Genomic DNA, 18,550 nt, shown 5'->3' with positions numbered 1-18,550 from the left:
GCCTAGATTTTTCTCTTTGGATCAAAGAGCGTGAGACGGCGAATGAGAGGCGCTGCAAAGTGCTACTGGTATGTGGGCGGTAAAGTTCAATCGTGAAAATAGAGAGAGAGTTTGTTTGCACTGGCAATATTCAGGAAAGAGAGGAAAAGGGTACGAGGTGAAATGGTTTTTTAAAAATCAGCAGGGGACGAGGTGAGCAAGTCCTCCATAGAATATCCGTAACCCGGCACGTTGATCATGGCGAATCCAGCGAAACTGCGAATCTATTGACCATCTGGCACACGCCAGTATGGCCAATCCATCGAATCTTCACTTGTTTGGACTGTGGGAGGGACCTCGAGCAGGCCGAGAAAACCGATGCAGAGCCCGGGTGAACGTCCAAATACCATATATTTGGGATGTATAATCGAAATTGTTCTGTATTATTTATTATAGCGGTTGCATTGTTATTTTTATCAGCGTGGGTTAAAGTGTATGTATCCTTGTTGCAGGAACATTATTCTGAAACCAATGTAGAGGCATCGAAACTGCGTATCTACAAAAGTTGTGATGAGAGAGTCATAAAGTGTTGGCCATGATAGATCCAAACAGTTGATGATCAGATGCATCGGCAGTCACAGTGCGCCTCGGCGGTAACGTGTGACGCCGTGATCGTATAGTGGTTAGGACTCTGCGTTGTGGCTGCAGTAACCTCGGTTCGAATCCGAGTCACGGCAACAGTAAGTTGATGAGTTTTTCCCAAATGTACAGATGTGGAATTCTCTGTGAATGGCCTCTTTAAAACGGGTTCACAACTGAGTGGATGTTTCTGCTCCTGTTTGATGTTCTAGAATTCAAACTGTTGTGAATACGAGAATCTGCTCAGCTCCTGGTTTAAAAAAAAACTACTATCATCTATCATACACCTCCGGGTCTTGCATTTTTGCAAGTGAAAACAGTCTCTCTCAATTTGCTGCATCAGCTTCTTTGGCCATTTACCCAAAATGCTCAAGTGTCTCAACCAAATACCCACTGAACCTTCTTTATACGCGGAGAATAATCTTGGTCTCGATAGTCCCACCATATCAATGAATTTACCGACATCTGGTCATGAAGCAATGAGGAGCAGTGGGCAGAAGTTTGAGAAATGGAGCCACTTGGCAGTGGAGAAAAGGAAACGAAGCAACACACGAAAATCAATCACTATTTTGTGAATGTTGGGAAACACTCCGAGAAATAGTATCCGGGGCTACGAAGGGCGCTGCCCGACGGATCAGAGGCAGTCAACACACATTTCCCTTGTTTAGAATGATTCGAGAATTTAACTGCTTTTACAAAATAAGAAAACTGTTTTTACTGCACATCAGAAAATACAGTTTCGTATTAGTTTGATTGCGAATATCTGGAAGCAGAAAATACAACAATGGCTCGAATGTTGAAGGCTGGAGGCGCGCTATTAAGAGGACTACGCACAATGGTGCAGTCTTCGTTCTGTGACACAGTTGACGAATGTGATATAAAATAGTTACTTTAGAGATATTAGTTACTGTAATGTAGAGATAGGCCAGTCTCATTCTGGTGAGTTCACAGACAAAGGATTTCAGACCGCATGGCAAAGCAAGGAGGAGGTGTGTCCACCAAAGGAGGAGAAAAGGATGCTGGGTAATAAGGGGGCCAGAGGAAGGGATGAGAAGTGAGCCAATCAGAATGTATGACCAGGTCAGGAGGGGTATAGGATGACCTATGGGAATCGTGTATGTGAAACTTGATACCATTTGAATGTATTTGCAGAAAGCCCTTTGTCTCCTTGTTCATTCGTTTTCCCGCGGTGTAGGAGACTAGATGTGTCCTATGCCTCTGTGAAATGAATCAGGATTGCAAGTCAAATAAAATAACTAATGCTGTACCTGCAAATCCATCTCGACTTTTATTGAGGCCAGACTGACGGGTAAAGACATTTTGTTTCATCATTTGGTGCCGGAAACCCGGGGTTTCTCAAGACGGTTCTGACCAACCGCGAAATTAGAATTCGACTGATAATGAACAGGGAGAGTGGGAAGAAGGGGCCCACAATGTATAGCTGGAAAATGACCGCACATTGCTTTTTCCCCTCTTCTTATCATCTGATTAGTCTGGTCACTCGCGGTTGGTACGGAAAGATCATCTCAACGAAATCAAAGGTCAGTCTGGGGATTAGAAAATTAAACTGATGGGATATCATAATTGATAGTTCAGTTTTGGGTTAATTGTGTTGTTGATAGACTGATGTGACTTCAGCAGATGAAGGTTCAGTTAAGTAAGTGTTTTAAAGACTGATGGGACTTCAGCAGATGAAGGTTCAGTTAAGTAAGTGTTTTAAAGACTGATGGGACTTCAGCAGATGAAGGTTCAGTTCAATGAGTGTTTTTAAATCTGAAGATGATTCAATTCCATGTGTGAGTGTTTTAAATCTAGAGTTGATTGAGCTGCAATTGTACCCTTGGACTGTAGTGGCGAAAAACGCAGTTCTGAGGATTAGTTGAGATTATGGGGAATTGCTTGGATAAATTTCAAAACAAAGAACATCCATAGAACTGGATGCTGCATGTTAGTTAAAGCAGAATTCTCTCAAAGGGTTAACAGCCGCAGTCAAAGTTAAAGACGACAGACAGTGCTTCTCACTCAGGCCTTGAGATAACAGCAGCAGCCTGTAGTGTAATCGGATACCTTTTCTTTCAGTCAGTGAACTCCAGCAAAGTTACGTTTTGAATTAATTAACGGAAACCAGTGGGTTTCTCCACCTCTTTGATAAAATTTATTATTTTCGAAAGCAATTGATTGAAATTGCCAGAATCTTAAGTTTTACTTACTTGAAATAATGTTTATCTCATTTTATTTGTGAATTAATAGAAACTGAAAGAAACTCACTGACACCATTTTAAAAAGTGTAAATATGGAGATGACAGTTGACTTTGCTCCGGTATACATCACCGCAGCTAACTGCTCCCTCATTGATAGCAGCCAACATTTTTGAGAAGGTAAGAAAAACTTGTTACAAGAAAAAATTGTTAAGATAAAGAATTAATTAAGTTGTAAATGTTATACAAGTTTGTGTTAAGCAAATCGTAAATTTAGTTCTGAGTTGAGATCAGAGCTGAGCTTGCAAGTTGCAGTAATTCAATTTGAATTTTCAAACAAGTTAAGTTTTACAAGAACACTGTTAGAACCTTTTTAATAATTTTGCCAAGGAAGAAAAAAAATTGCCATTGGTTATAAATAAGCAAATAAAAAATATATATATAATTTAAAAAAAGGAAGTGCCAAAGTATGAAAGCTAAAGAGTTAATTAGATTATGGAGACAATATTGTCAAGAGGAAAGAGATAAGATCATGTTATCAAGTTGGCAGGACAATGCCCTTAAAATGGGAATTCCAATTAGCGAACAGGGTAACCAAAAAACATTACAGGTCGTGAAAAAGGAATGTGCATTCAAAATAAAAACGCGCAAGTAAAGACAGGAAAGGCTCGGGTCAAACTAAAGATGGGCTACGTAGTTCAATGGCTGGCCTTGGATTGACAGAAAATGACCAAGTCGATAATTTGAAAATGTCAGCAAAGGATTTCGACTGCACCTGTAGCATTGTCTGCACTAATTCCAGAACCACCAGCGTATAATAATTTGTATCCAGTCACTGCTCCCCAGATCCCAATCATGCCAGTCACTCCAGCCCTTTTGGCTGATAGCGTGGGTCTCAATTTACCATCTTCACGATCAGTAGGGGAAGAGGAGCTCTGTTCCACAAGCCCAGTTAGTTCTAGGACGGGATCTCGGACAGCGAGAGAAGGGCTCGATCCTAACTAGAAACAATTAAGCATATCACCTAAATCCCTTCAGACCAAGGGGAAACCGCAAATTTCGAGAACAAAGGGAAATGCCAGGGATGATTCTGAAGAGAAAGAACTCCCTCTAGTGACAGGGAGGGACGTCGAAGTCTTGGAAGAACTAGAGGAAATAGCTATAGTGCCCCCTGGTGAGACTCAGAGACAGTTGCCGATTAGGAAGATATCAAACCTTGACGCAGTGACTGCCGGGGCCCAGCCCACGATAGACGTTTATTTCCCATGGACACCCAGTGAGATGATGGCTATTATGGCTACAATCCCAGATAGAAAAAACTCTCCTGCTGCTTTCGTGGATTCCCTGAGCACTACCATCTCAATTTATCAAGCTGATTCTAGGGACCTCTGGGCACTAGTCCAGCAGGTTTTAACCCCAGCAGAGTACCGCAATCATCTTAATCACTTGAATTATGCTAGCCACGCCACACTTCAGCAAGCCCATGCGTTAGACAACGATAGACGGACACAAATCCTGAATGCGTTGAATAGCACATTTCAAAAGCCCATAAATATTTCTGCTATCTTAAACCTAAAACCTAAGAAGCTTGAAGAGCCAGAGGAATTTCTGGAACGTTTTAATGAAATCTACCGTGGGCAGTCAAGCGACTTGCCATATCAAAATGGTCAGAATTCCCCTCAATATTGTGCTATGTTAATGCATTGCCTACCACCTTCCGTGGCTACTGCCGTGAAATGTAATAACATGAATTGGACAGAGAACGACCCTTCCCAGGTGGCAAGGGCAGTCAGATTTTATTGGAAGGAGGGTGTAGACCAGGAAGGAGGCTCAGTTACAAAGATTAAGACGGAGTATGTAAAGAAAAAGGATGATCTGCGACCCCAACAAGCGGCAGAAATGGTAGCTTACCAGCTGGAGCCCCAATATTGTGACTTTGGCTGGGTGGATCAGCGAGGGGGAGGGTATCAAACCCACCCAAAGGGACCCTCAGCTCCTTTTTATGGCCCACCGTATGCACCAGCAGCTTTACAACCGCCGCCCCCTCTGAGGGGCCATTGGTCTACTGGGAGAGGAGGACGGGGCAGATATAGAGGGAGCAATGCATGTTTTAATTGCGGCCGTGCAGATCACTGGCAACAGGAATGCCCCTTTAAAAGACAGGCAGCAGAAGGAGACTACCCGACCCAAAAGAGGGGGTACCCATCAAGGGGAGGACAGACGAGATACACTGACTTCTCCCAGGCAAACCCTTTCCCAACACAGGATTGACTAGCTAATTTAGTCATAAGGACTCTCCAATTGGACAGGGAACCTATTATCTCTCTGCAGATAGGAGATGAACATCACCCATTTGTAATCGACACTGGAGCAGCCATGGCTTCGGTACAATCAGAACTTCGACTACCACTATCCGACCACACCCAGCATTTGTCGGGGTTCTAAGGACAGGTGTGTGAGTATCCTATTTCTGAACCTGTGACAGTCACTTACGAGAATAAGTCTGCAGATCATCAGTTTGTAGTGACTACTGGATTGGACTGTAACTTGTTGGCCCGAGATTTACTGTGTATCTTCCAGCTACAGCTAGAGTACGGAGACGAAGGGGTAACGGTCCAATCATGGAGGATGAGACAACAGTGCTATATTTCTATCACCCCCCAGTGGTGGACGTTAGACATTGAACATTCACTGCATCACGTTACCCTGGCCTATGACAGAACTGGACAAAACAGGGAGTTGGAGGACAAATACCGGCCATTAATTGGGACCGAATGGCCAGTCAAAGTTACAACCAAAGTCACGGGAAAAGAAGGTACAGCCGATTTTGTTACAATACCACCACATTTATGGCCACAGTCAGCTTCGGTAAGCCCACATATTACACGTCAGGTCCATGACCAGTACCATGCCAGGGATTTGGGGCCTATGGTAAGGAGGGCAGTGGATCATTCAGATCCAACAGAGTACGCACTTTAAGTCTCGCCAGACGGCACTGCCATAAAATATTTTGAGTTCCCTGAATCGATTAACACTCGTCTGCAGCACCGTCTATAGACAAATTAATCCGAGAGCTGTTGCAACAGGGTATTTTGGTCCCTTGCCAATCAGAATATAACACCCTCATACTTGCTGTGCCTAAACCAGCCAAGCCAGACCAGTACTCATTAGTACAGGATTACGTTCAATCAATGCAATCGCACAGCCGTTACATGCTCTCACTCTCCAACAGGATATTACGGTGTCTCGTTCCTACTCAGTCATCGCACTACTGAGGCAACTGCAGACTCAGCATCATACCGCAGCTCGTCAGAATAGGTATGAGATATACCTTTTGAACAATCCACGTCTGACATTTAAATACTGTACCACTATCAATCCAGCCTGTTTTCTTAGAGGCCCCCCTGTCCATGAGGACGCACCTGGTCACGACTGTTTAGCCTTGATTCAGGAAACTACCACAATAAGGGACGATCTGAGTGATATTCCGTTAGAACAACCCGAAATGATTATGTATGTTGATGGCAGTGCATTAGTAAGCCCCACTGGCCGGAGATTGTCCGGTTATGCAATCGTAGAATAGGATGGTCTGATTCTAGAAGCGGCAGCTTTCCAGACCCCTTATTCAGCACAACAAGCCAAACGTTTTGCCCTCACCCGTGCATGTATACTTGGGGTAGATCGTCGGGTAAATATTTACACTGACTCCCGATACACTTTCGGGGTAGTTCATGACTTCGGACAACTCTGGAAGAATAGGGGATTCCTTACCTGGGCAGGCACGGAAATATCTCACCGGGGTTTAGTTAATGACGTACTGCAGGCCCTCCTTATGCCCGCGCAGATTTCCGTAATTAAATGCGCTGCCCACACAAATGGTAAGACCCCAGTTGACGTTGGTAATGAACAAGCAGATTGTGCAGCGCGGACAGCCACGCAAATTCAGCAAGTGATGGTGCCTAAAATGTTAAGTCAGACTAAACGATCTACTATAAATATGTCTGCTTCTGACAAGTCAATGTCAACCATCCAAGACGTCATAAGGTTACAGGAGGACGCTCCTGAGAATGATAAACAAATGTGGAAACGGTTAGGTTGTACATGTGATTTTGTTTCCTCTTTATGGACCCCGCCAGCACATCAGACTTGTATGTCTGATGTGCTGGCTTTATGGGTCACTGAATGTGTACACTTTTCAACGCATTGTGGGGCTCGGGGGACTAGTGATTTGTTGCTGGACACTTGGTGGCACCCTAAAATGCAGGGGTTGGCCCAGAGTATCAGTAATCGGTGTTTGATTTGTCAGCAATATAACACCGGCAAAGGTATCCCTTGTGGGATGGGGCAAACCCCGTTGCCCAGTGGTCCCTTTGAGACGCTCCAAATGGATTACATTGAGTTGGAAAGGTGTCACTGTTGTCAATATTATAAATATGTTTTGGTTATTGGGGATGTGTTCAGTAGATCTGTCGAGGTGTATCCGACTATCGATAATAAAGCTGCTACGGTGGTTAAGGTTCTGAGATGGGAAATCATTCCCCAGTACGGCATACCAGCTCAGTTGAGTTCTGATAACGGGCATCATTTTCTTGGACAGATTAACCTGCCTCCCTTCCCCAGTGCTATTTTACAGGTGTGGAGCATGATGGGGTGGCTACGCACCGTCTGTGTGATATTCGGCCTCACCTCGCTTGGAGTGTTATTGGCGACGGACATGGAAAAGGGAAATATTATCTACATTTGTAACTCCAACCAAGCTACAAGGCCATTTCATTTATGCAAAGGTGATGTTCTTCGCTGCCCCCATATACGAGGACATAGTATCGACTCATGGAAGGTCACCAAATTCAAGGAAAATGCAGGACTCATGAAGCAATTGCACCGGACCCGGCGATGGGAAGGAAACATTATATGGACATTACCTTGTTTTTGGAGTACATGTAAATTTGATTTTGGATGTGTTAAGATTGGTGCGATAAAGGTAACATCAGACCGTCAGGAGAAGGTAGGATGAGGTTGTGAGAAAGAGAGGGGGACTAGAGAGAGGATGGAACGTGTGAGAAGGGGAGTACAGCTAGAATGTAGGTTATCAGGAGATACACTTAATTTAGTTAAAGGTCACACTGAGGAAAATCCGGGTAGTATGAATCTCTTCTACCAGATTTACCACCGCTTGTATGGCCACGGACGGGTTGTCTGCTACCCGAACCCCGCAGCAGTGTCTAGGTTATTTTCTGTTTCACCGCTTTGGGGCACTCCCCAAACGGTGGTTAATTGTCAGCGTTCCGAGCCACCGCCCGAGCAAGTCACTCTTCCTTACGATCCGGGTTCAGCACCACCGGCTATTTGCCTTCCCCTTCCTCGGGATAATTCCCACTCACAGTATGATAGGCTGCAACGGTGGAGGGCGTATACACCTAGACACTTCACTCCCAATAGGGATTCCCGGTCGTACGAGAATTGTTTCAGCAGTGAAGGATACGGCTGTTTGCTGGTAGAGGTGGAAACGAATATAACATGCCTTTTCCCCACCTGTACGGACAGGAGGTGTCATATCACCCAGGCGTCTGGCCAATGCATTTGTTACAACACCACTGGCGTTCTATTGAACGCCGGCCTCCAGCTCCTTTGTGGCTAGGCGAATGTCTCTCATATCACTGTTGGGACTAGGGCTTTCCGCATTGCTAGGCGGCCCGAATGGGCGTTCCAAAGCTGGATAAACTGGGCTACTGGGGCATCCCTACGCAACCGATATACTGATTGTGATGCACACCTGTACACGGAACAAGGATACTACTTTAAAAAAAAAATGGTACAGCAACTAATGTTTTGTCACCCCCATTTCCCCGCCAAATTGCTATTGGGACTCTAGTCCCTACCACAGTACCCTGCCCCTCGGCGTGGATGCTGCATAATCAGTTAGCACGCCGGGCAGTCTCAGCTGAATTCTGCGAGAACTGGAAAAAAGTTCAATTTCTCGCACCCAACCGGGGCCCCTCAACCCGGTGGGGAATTCGGAGCGTCTTGACACTGGAAGGTGTGGGGGGTTCATTGGCTGTCAGTGATAGGAATTATTTTATTTGTGGCCTTACCATCTTGGGAAATGAAACCTTGGGAGCCCTCGGGGCAATAACCAAGGAATTGTCTCAGCTGCGGTTGATTGCAATGCAGAACCGGTATGCTCTTGACTATCTTCTGGCCCGTGAGGGCGGGGTATGCAGCAGAGTACAGGGCAAGTGTATCACGGGAGTTCAAGACTTAACCGCTAACATCACTAAATTTGTGGATCGCATACGGGATCACCTGGACGGAATGCAGGATCTTGGCTCTTGGGGTAACGGGGGATTTGGAGGTTGGAAGGACTGGTTGATAAATATGGCCATGTATTTAGCAGTGGCTATTGGCTGCATCTTTGTGGGCCCAGCCATCCTTAAATGTGTGATGGGTAGAATGCGGGGTGCACTGGACCAGATCAACGCCCCTAAAATCTTGGCTGTCAAAATCCATGAGGGTGCAGCAGATGAAGGGGGCTACGCCAGGAATTGCAAATGCAGCGACTGATCGTTTTAGATGAGGGACCATAGCTATGGATTGGATGGTTCGGTTATCATGGAATGATAAAAGGAGGGAATGACGAATGTGATATAAAATAGTTACTTTAGAGATATTCGTTACTGTAATGTAGAGATAGGCCAGTCTCATTCTGGTGAGTTCACAGACAAAGGATTTCAGACCGCATGGCAAAGCAAGGAGGAGGTGTGTCCACCAAAGGAGGAGAAAATGATGCTGGGTAATAAGGGGGCCAGAGGAAGGGATGAGAAGTGAGCCAATCACAATGTATGACCAGGTCCGGAGGGGTATAGGATGACATATGGGAATGGTGTATGTTAAACTTGATACCATTTGAATATATTTGCAGAAATCCCTTTGTCTCCTTGTTCATTCGTTTTCCCGGGGTGTAGGAGACTAGATGTGTCCTCTGCCTCTGTGAAATGAATCAGGCTTGCAAGTCAAATAAAATAACTAATGCTGTACCTGCAAATCCATCTCGACTTTTATTGAGGCCAGACTGACGGGTAAAGAAATTTTGTTTTGTCACAGTCACCGTGGCTTGAAACGCAGACTCCGTTCTCTCTCCACAGATGCTGTCAGACATGCTGAGATTGCCCAGCCTTTTGTGTTTTTGTCCCAGATTGGTGCATCGGAAATAATTTGGTCTTCTGATGTGGACAAGATGAGACTGTTTCCACGATAATTTGACATGTTTATTCGAAGGAAAGCGACAGTTTACGTCTCTGCTGCGCTATCGCTTAGCACGTTCGGCTTTTAATCGAAAGGTTGGTGGTTCGATCCAAATCAGAGATGATGTGTTATCCCACCGCCGGAAAAATGGTTTTAATTGTTCGTCCCTCTGTGGGATCGAATCACCCACCTTAGTGCTTTTTGTTTTTCATGCCATATTCATTTGATTTATTTCCCTGCATTCCAATATTAAACACACCAAATGCTGTCATTCTGATTTCATACAGCCAGTTCAAACCCAAAGAATTAATCAATATTAATTTGAACTACCAGAGAGAGACATTCACTCCAACAGCAACAGTGGGACGAAAGGGACCGAAATTTTTCTCTTTGGATCAAAGAGTGTGAGCCGGCGAATAAGAGGCGCTCGAAAGTGCAACTGGTGTGTGGGCGGAGAAGTTCAATCGTAGAAATAGAGAGAGAGTTTGCTTGCTCTGACAATATTCAGGAATGAGACGAAAGCGATACAGGGCGAAATGGTTTCGAGAAACAGAATCCGGGGAGAACGAAGGGCGCTGCACGACTGATCAGCGACAGTCAAGACACATTTCCCTTGTTTCGAACGATTCGAGAATGTAACTGATATTTAGAAAATAAGAAAACTGTCCTTACTGCACATCAGAAATACAGTTTAATTTTACTTTCATTGCGAATATCTGTAGCAGAAAATATAACAATGGCTCGAATGCAAAAAGGCTGGAGGCGCGTTTTTAACAGGGCTACGGATAATGGTGTACTCTTCGCTCTGTGACACAGTCACCCTTGCTTGAAATACAGACTCCGTTCTCTCTCCACAGATGCTGTCAGACCTGCTGAGATTGTCAAGCCTTTTGTGTTTTTATTCCAGATTGGTGCATCAGCAAGAATTTGCTGTTACGATGTAGACAAGATGAGACTGTTTCCATCATAATTTGGCTTGTTTATTCGAGCAATAGCCGAATTTGTCGTCTCTGGGCACAATCGGTTAGCTCGTTCGGTTGTTATCCGAAATGTTGGTGGTTCGATCCCATCCAGAGACGAATTGTTATCCCACCCCCGGATGACGTGTTTTTTTATACTTTGTCCCTCTGTGGAATCGAATCACCCACCCAGGTGCATTTTATATTTCATGCTGCATTGATTTGATTTCTTTCCTCCCGTTCCAATATTAAACACGCCAAGTGCTGTAATTCTGATTTTAAACAGTCAGTTCACATCCAAAGAGTTAATCAATATTAACTTGAATTACCATCGAGAGACATTCACCCCAATAGCAACAGTGGGGTGAAAGGGGCCGAGATACGTCTCTTTGACTCAAAGAGGGTGAGATGGCGAATGAGAGACGGTCCAAAGTGCAACTGGTATGTGGGCGGAGAAGTTCAATCGTGGAAATAGAGAGAGAGTTTGTTTGCACTGACAATCTTCAGGAATGAGAGGAAAGGGATAAAGGGTGTAATGGTTTATAAAAAATCAGCACGGGTCAACGTGACCAAGCTCCCCGGAGATTACCCGTCACCCGGCACCCGGTTGATCATGGCCAATCCAGCGAAACTGATAATTTTTGGACAATCTGACCCACTTTTGCATGGCCAATCCACCGTACCTTCACATCTTTGGACTGTGGGAGGGACCTCGAGCAGGCGGAGAAAACCGATAAAGACACCGAGAGAACGTCCAAATATCATCTGTTTGCGATGAACATCGAAATTGTGATGGATTATATATTATAGCGATTGCATTGTTATTTTTATGAGCCTGTGTTAAAGTTTTTGTAGGAACATTATTATGGAACCAATGTTAACGCATCCAAACTGTGTATCTACTAAAGTCGTAATTAGAGAGTCATAAAGTGTGGGCCATGATAGATTCCAATCAATTGATGACCAAGTACATCGACAAGCTGCAGATTGCATCGGCGGTAACGTGCGATGCCGTGATCGTATAAAGATTAGTGCTCTGCGTTGTGGCCGCAGCAATTTCTGTTCGAATCCTTGTCATGGCAGCGATAAGTTGATGTGCATTCCCAAATGAACGGATGAGGAATTATCTGTTTAATGGACTCTTTAAAAAGTGTTCACAGCTGAGTGCATGCTTCTGCAACTGTTTGATGCTCCTGAATTCCAACGGTTGTGAATACGAGAATGTCCTCAGCTCCCGATTTTTGATTTTATCTATTATCATCAAGCATACTACTCCGGTTCTTATCTTTTTGGAAGTGAAAACAGTCTCGCTCAATGTGCTGCATCAGCTCCTTCGGCCATTCACACAAAATGTTCAAGTGTCTCAACCAAATACCCACTGAGCCGTCTGTACACGCGGCGAATAATCTTGGTCTCGATAGTCTCTTCAAATAAATGAATTTCCTGACATGAGGTCTTGATGCAATGAGGAGGAGTGGGCAGAATGTTGGGAAATAGAGCCACTTGGCAGTGGAGAAAACGGAAACGAAGCGACACACGAAAATCATGCACGAGTTTTGTGAATGTTGGGAAACACTTCGAGAAATAGAATCCGGGGAGAACGAAGGGCGCTGACCGACTGATCAGCGACAGTCAAGACCCATTTCCTTTGATTAGAATGATTCGAGAAATTAACTGATATTTAGAAACTAAGAAAACTGTCCTTTCTGCACATGAGAAAATGCAGTTTAATTATAGTTTCATTGCGAATATCTGGAAGCAGAAAACACAACAATGGCTCGAATGTAGAAGGCTGGAGGCGCGTTATTGACAGGGCTACGGATAATGGTAAGATCTTTGTTCTGTGATAGAAAGTCACCCTTGCTTGAAACACAGACTCCGTTCTGTCACCACAGATGCGGTTAGACCTGCTGAGACTGCCCAGCCTTTTGTATTTTTGTTCCAGATTGGCGCATCGGCAATAATTTGCTATTATGACGTGGGTTGATGAGATTGTTTCCATCATAATTTGGCATGTTTATTCGAGGAAACGGAGCCGTTGTCGCCTCTGTGGCGCAATCGGTTAGCCCATTCAGTTGTTACCTGAATTGTTGGTGGGACGATCCCACCCGGAGACGAAGTGTTATCCCACCCCCTGATGAAGTGTTTCTTATACTTCTTCCCTCTGTGGGAGCAAATCACCACCTTGGTGCTTTTTATATTTCATGCCACATTGATTTGATTTATATTCTCCGATTTCCATATTACCAGGAGACAAAGTGACCAAATTCCTCCATAGAATACCCATAGTCCGGCACGTTGATCATGGCCAATCCAGAGAAACTGCTAATCTATGGACAATCTGGCATAGTTTAGCATGGCCAATCCTCCGAACCTTCACATCTTTGGACTGTGGGTGGGATCTCGAGCAGGTGGAGAAAACCGATGCCAACACCGGGAGAACGTCCAAATACCATATGTTTGGGATCAATATAGAAATTGTTACGTATTAAATATTATAGCCCTTGCGTTGTTATTTTTATGAGCCTGGGTAAAAGTGTGTACATCCTTGTTTCAGGAACATTATTATGGAACAAATTTTAAGGTATCCAAACTGTGTATTAACTAAAGTTCAAAATAGAGATTCATAAAGTGTGGGCCATGATTGGTTCCAAACAGTTGATGACCATCGACATCGAACGTTACAGTTTGACTCGGTGGTAACGTGTGGCGCCATGATCGTACACTGGTTAGTGCTCTGCGTTGTGGCCGCAGCAACCTCGGTTCGAATCCGAATCCGAATCACGGCAGCGATCAGTTGGTGTGTTTCTCCAAATAAACGGATGAGGAATGCTCTGTGTAAAAGACTCATTAGAACGGGATCACAGCTGCGTGAATGCTTCTGCTCCTGTTTGATGCTCCAGAATTCAAACGGTTGTGAATGCGCGAATCTCCTCAGCTCCCGGTTTTTTTTTAAACTATCATCATCAAGAATAATCCTCCGGTTCTTGTCTTTTTGGAAGTGAAAACAGTCTCTCTCAATTTGCTGCATCAGCTTCTTCGGTCATTCTTCCAAAATTTTCATGTGCCTCAACGAAATACCTACTGAATCTTCTGGAACGCGGAGAATAAACTTGTCCACGATATTCTCTCCATATAAATAAATTGGATTGGATCTGTTTATTGTCCCGTGTACCTGACAGCTTTTCACGACAGCTGGCCATGATGCAATGAGGAGGAATGGGCAGAATTTTGGGAAATAGAGCCACTTAGCAGTGGAGAAAACGGAAACGAAGCGACACAGGAAAGTCAAGCACCAGTTTTGTGAATGGTGGGTACAACTTCGATAAACAGAATCCAGGGAGAATGAAGGGCGCTGCCAGACTGATCGTCGACAGTCAAGACTCGTTTCCCTTGTTTCGAATGATCCGATCAATCTGATTTTTAGAAACTAAGAAAACTGACCTTACTGCACATCAGAAAATACAGTTTAATTATAGTTTCGTTGCGAATATCTGGAAGCAGAAAATACAACAACGGCTCGAATGTAGAAGGCTGGAGGCGCGTTATTGACATGGCTAAAGATAATGGTGTAGTCTTCGTTCTGTTACACAATGTCACCCAGGCTTGAAGCACAGACTCCATTCTCTCGCCACAGAGGCTGTCAGACCTGCTGAGATTGCCCAGCCTTTTGTGTTTATGTTCCAGATTGGTGCATCAGCAAGAAATTGCTGTTACGATGTGGACAGGACGAGGCTGTTTCCATTATAATTTGGCTTGTTTATTGGAGTGAAAGTAGTGTTTGTCGTCTCTGTGGCACATTCGGTTAGCGCATTCGGCTGTTTACCGAAAAGCTGGTTGTTCGATCCCACCCAAAGACGAGGTATTATCCCACACCGGATGAAGTGATTTTGTACTTCGTCCCTTTATGGGATCGAATCCACCCACCTTGGTCCTTTTTACATTTCATGCCACATTGATTTGATTTCTTTCCTCCGGTTCCAATATTAAACAGCCAAATGCTGTCATTCTGATTTCAAACAGTCAGTTCAGATCTTAAGAGTGAATCAATATTAATTTGAATTACCAGAGAGAGACATTCACCCCAATAGCAACAGTGTGACGAAAGGGGCCGAGCTTTTTCTCCTTGGATCAAAGAGAGTGAGGCGGCGAATGAGAGGCCCCAAAGTGCAACTGGTATGTGGGCGCTGAATTCAATCGTGGAAATAGAGAGAGAGTTTGTTTGCACTGACAATATTAAGGAATGAGAGGAAACGGATACAGGGTGAAATGGTTTCAAAAGGTCAGCAGGGGACGACGTGACCAAGTTTTTCCGTAGAATATCCGTAACCCCGCACGTTGATCATGGCCAATCCAGCGAAAGTGTTAATCTATGGACAATCTGGCACACTTCAGCATGGCCAATCCACCGAACCTTCACATCTTCGGACTGTGGGAGGGACTTCGAGCAGGCGCAGAAAACTGATGCAGACACAGGGAGAACGTCCACACACCATATGTTTGGGACGAATATCGAAATTGTTACGTATTATTTATTATAGCGGTTGCATTGTTATTTTTATGAGCCTGGGTTAAATTGCATATATCCATGTTGCAGGAACTTCATTATGGGACCAATGTTAAGGCATCCAAACTGTGTATCTACTAAAGTTGTAATTCGAGAGTCAGAAAGTGTGAGCCATGATAGATTCCAATCAGTTGAAGACCAAGTGCATCGACAGTCATAGCTTGAATCGGCGGTAACATGTGGCGCCGTGGTCGTATTGCGGTTCGTACTCTGCGTCGTGGTCGCAGCAACCTCGGTTCGAATCTGAGTTATGGCAGTGATCAGTTGATGTGCGTGTCCCAAATGAACGGATGAGGAATTCATTGTGTAAAGTACCCTGTAAAATGGGTCCACAGCTGAGTGCATGCTTCTCCTGTTTGATGGTCCAAAATTCAAACAGTTGTCAAAACGAAAATCTCCTCAGCTTGCGATTTTATATTTTAACTATCGTCAAGAAGCACACACCTCCGGTTCTTCTCTTTTTGGAACTGAAAACAGTCTCTCTCAATTTTATGCATCAGCTTTTTCGGTCATCCTCCCAAAACTTTCATTTGTTACAGCCAAATACCCACTGAACCTTCTGTATACCCGGAGAATAATCTTGGTCTCGATAGTCCCTCCATATATATTCATTTCCTTGCATCTGGTCATGATGCAATGAGAAGGAACGGGCAGAATTTGGGGAAATAATGCCAGTTCGCAATGGAGAAAACGGAAACGAAGCGACACACGAACATCAAGCACCAGTTTTGTGAATGTTGGGAAACACTTCGCGAAACTGAATCCGGGAGAACGAAGGGCGCTTCCCGAATGATCAGCGATAGTGATGACACATTTCCTTTGGTCAGAACGATTCGAGAAATCAACTGAAATTTAGAAACTAAGAAGTTTCCTTACTGCACACCAGAAAATACAGTTTAATTTTAGTTTCATTGCGTTCATCGGGAGGCAGAAAGTACAACAGTTATCGAATGTAGAAGGATAGAGGCGCGTTATTGACAGGGCTACGGATAAAGGTGTTTTTTTTATATTTCATGCCACATTGACTTGATTTCTTACCTCCGGTTCCAATATTAAACATGCCAAATGTTGTCATTCTGATTTTAAACCATCAGTTCACATCCAGTGAGTTAATCAATATTAATATGAAGTTCGAGAGAGAAACAATCACCCCAATAGCAACAGTGGGACGAAAGGGCCTAGATTTTCCTCTTTGGAACAGAGAGTGTAAGACGGCGAATGAGAGGTGCTCCAAAGTGCAAATGGTACGTGGTCGGAGAAGTTCAATCGTGGGAATAGAGAGAGAGTTTGTTTGCACTGACAATATTAAGGAATGAGAGGAAACGGATACAGGGTGACATGGTTTCAAAAGGTCAGCAGGGGACGACGCGACCAAGTTTTTCCGTACAATATCCGTAACCCCGCACGTTGATCATGGCCAATCCAGCGAAAGTGTTAATCTATGGACAATCTGGCACACTTCAGCATGGCCAATCCACCGAACTTTCACATATTCGGACTGTGGGAGGGACTTCGATCAGGCGCAGAAAACTGATGCAGACACAGGGAGAACGTCCACATACCATATGTTTGGGACGAATATCGAAATTGTTACGTATTATATATTATAGCGGTTGCATTGTTATTTTTATGAGCCTGGGTTAAATTGCATATATCCATGTTGCAGGAACTTTATTATGGGACCAATGTTAAGGCATCCAAACTGTGTATCTACTAAAGTTGTAATTCGAGAGTCAGAAAGTGTGAGCCATGATAGATTCCAATCAGTTGAAGACCAAGTGCATCGACAGTCATAGCTTGACTCGGCGGTAACGTGTGGCGCCGTGGTCGTATTGCGGTTAGTACTCTGCGTCGTGGTCGCAGCAACCTCGGTTCGAATCTGAGTTATGGCAGTGATCAGTTGATGTGCGTGTCCCAAATGAACGGATGAGGAATTCGTTGTGTAAAGTACCCTGTAAAATGAGTCCACAGCTGAGTGCATGCTTCTCCTGTTTGATGGTCCAAAATTCAAACAGTTGTCAAAACGAAAATCTCCTCAGCTTGCGATTTTATATTTTAACTATCGTCAAGAAGCACACACCTCCGGTTCTTCTCTTTTTGGAACTGAAAACAGTCTCTCTCAATTTTATGCATCAGCTTTTTCGGTCATCCTCCCAAAACTTTCATTTGTTACAGCCAAATACCCACTGAACCTTCTGTATACCCGGAGAATAATCTTGGTCTCGATAGTCCCTCCATATATATTCATTTCCTTGCATCTGGTCATGATGCAATGAGGAGGAACGGGCAGAATTTGGGGAAATAATGCCAGTTCGCAATGGAGAAAACGGAAACGAAGCGACACACGAACATCAAGCACCAGTTTTGTGAATGTTGGGAAACACTTCGCAAAACTGAATCCGGGAGAACGAAGGGCGCTTCCCGAATGATCAGCGATAGTGATGACACATTTCCTTTGGTCAGAACGATTCGAGAAATCAACTGAAATTTAGAAACTAAGAAGTGTCCTTACTGCACACCAGAAAATACAGTTTAATTTTAGTTTCATTGCGATCATCGGGAGGCAGAAAGTACAACAGTCCTCGAATGTAGAAGGATAGAGGCGCGTTATTGACAGGGCTACGGATAATGGTGGTTTTTATATTTCATGCCACATTGACTTGATTTCTTTCCTCCGGTTCCAATATTAAACATGCCAAATGTTGTCATTCTGATTTTAAACCATCAGTTCACATCCAATGAGTTAATCAATATTAATATGAAGTTCGAGAGAGAAACAATCACCCCAATAGCAACAGTGGGACGAAAGGGCCTAGATTTTCCTCTTTGGAACAGAGAGTGTAAGACGGCGAATGAGAGGTGCTCCAAACTGCAAATGGTACGTGGGCGGAGAAGTTCAATCGTGGGAATAGAGAGAGAGTTTGTTTGCACTGACAATATTCAGGAATGAGAGGAAAGGGACACAG

The 18,550-nt window shown here is 44.2% G+C and overlaps 1 non-coding gene across 1 annotated transcript; it reads left to right on the top strand.

Moving 5' to 3' along the window:
• The first annotated feature begins 644 nt into the window (after positions 1-644).
• trnah-gug (transfer RNA histidin (anticodon GUG)) lies at positions 645-716 on the top strand. The gene has a single exon. It is a non-coding gene; the product is annotated as a tRNA-His (tRNA).
• The last annotated feature ends 17,834 nt before the right edge of the window (positions 717-18,550 follow it).

The sequence above is a fragment of the Scyliorhinus torazame genome, chromosome 14 (genome assembly GCF_047496885.1).
Source record: "Scyliorhinus torazame isolate Kashiwa2021f chromosome 14, sScyTor2.1, whole genome shotgun sequence".
In the NCBI taxonomy this organism is placed as follows: domain Eukaryota; kingdom Metazoa; phylum Chordata; class Chondrichthyes; order Carcharhiniformes; family Scyliorhinidae; genus Scyliorhinus; species Scyliorhinus torazame.
This window is presented reverse-complemented; position numbering and strand designations above follow the sequence as displayed.